The sequence below is a fragment of the Haliotis rufescens genome, unplaced genomic scaffold (genome assembly GCF_023055435.1).
Source record: "Haliotis rufescens isolate VD_foot unplaced genomic scaffold, xgHalRufe1.0.p SCAF_15, whole genome shotgun sequence".
In the NCBI taxonomy this organism is placed as follows: domain Eukaryota; kingdom Metazoa; phylum Mollusca; class Gastropoda; order Lepetellida; family Haliotidae; genus Haliotis; species Haliotis rufescens.
This window is the reverse complement of record NW_025963835.1, coordinates 20674571-20676228: the sequence shown is the minus strand read 5'-3', so window position 1 is coordinate 20676228 and position 1658 is coordinate 20674571.

Below are 1658 nucleotides of genomic sequence, written 5' to 3'. Positions count from 1 at the left end.
AATGCTCACAGCCTGAAATGTTTATGTACGACAGATATATTTTTCCAGAATTTAATTGCCCATAATTAGGGGTGCATATAACACATGAGTGCGTATTTTTCGCGAATATAAAAGTCCTGTGTACATTGATCAATCGGAAGGGGTGCTATTTAGGATTGTTCACTGGCCAATATATTAGCAAATATCGCTGTGGGCGCTTATCAGTGTGGGGCGCTTATTACGTTGAATACGGTATTTGTTTAATCATGTACTGGCTGGTTGGACAACATGTCGAAGTGAAGTCAAGTTATATACCGTCTTACATCTGCAAAAATAACTGTGTCATGAAACTACTGCGAGTCTGTTGCTCACAGTTTTCGCAGTACTTGCCTGCTTGCAAAACCTTCCAGCATTACAGTCACTGGTTTGTCCACATGGTCCAGACTCAATTATTTACAGACTGCCGTTGTATATGTCATTAGACAGTGACTTTGATCATTATAAGGAAGGTAATAGTTCATATGACCAGGCTCAAACTGATGAAAACTTCACAAAGAATATTTTAGACACAGGTGAAGTGCACAATTTAGTGTCAACAGGGTCGTTAAATGGCTGCATGATAATGATGGAGACCGTATGGATCTGTTTTCACATGTTTTCCTAGTCTTTCATGGCTATTGACCATATTCTGTAGACAGATTCAAAGACGGAGTCGACCTGTTGTTAGTAAAAGGGCCAAGTTTCATGTGGTGATGTCTACAACACACTCCTGGTTACGAACAAATCCGATACATTTTCATGTTTCACTCATTCATTCATTCATCCACTCACTCACTCACTCACTCACTCACTCACTCACTCACTCACTCACTCACTCTCACTCACTCACTCACTCACTCACTCACTCACTCACTCACTCACTCACTCACTCACTCGGCCATGTTGGTGCTGTCTGTTAGTGCTGTCTGTTTGTGCTATGTCTACATTCATAGTATTTCTGCTTTGCTATGAACTGTAGAGGCAACCTGGAGAGATGTTGTCACTACCAGTTAATTATTGTGTACACAGGGTTAGACACTAACAGTTTTTGTCCACTAGTCCTTATGATGATAACATTTAGCAAAACCCTTAAAATGGACCAATTTCTACTAGTCCTTAGGATACTATTGGGCAGTTTGGTAAGGACTACAGGACTAGTGCCAATTTCTAACGCTGTACAATGTTGATAGGATTTTAGAAACACCAATGAGTTAGTATGCCTGACAATGGATAGTTTCAATAGTCCCAATTAGTTATACATAAAACCTAAATTACGGGTAAGAAAACTCAGTTTTTACAGCTGTGCGTTGATTAACAAGGATTAAGACAACTTCAGATTAGAGTTACTTCCCTTTGTTTGAGAAGAATAGGAAGTAGATGGGATGAAAAAGTTTGTTCTTCCTTACATTTAGAGATATTTTAACATTGTATCATTATAATAATAATAATAATAATATTTGTTTTATTGGCATTTCTGCTCACTTGGGGTCACTTCTGCAGGTCTATCGAACTAAGGGTACTTCTTCAGACTTTTTGCAATATTTTTTTCATTGACCATCTTGACCTCAGTTTTTCACCTCAGAATTGATGTTCAGCAACCCATGCTTGCCATAAAAGGAGATTATGCTTGTCGTAAGATG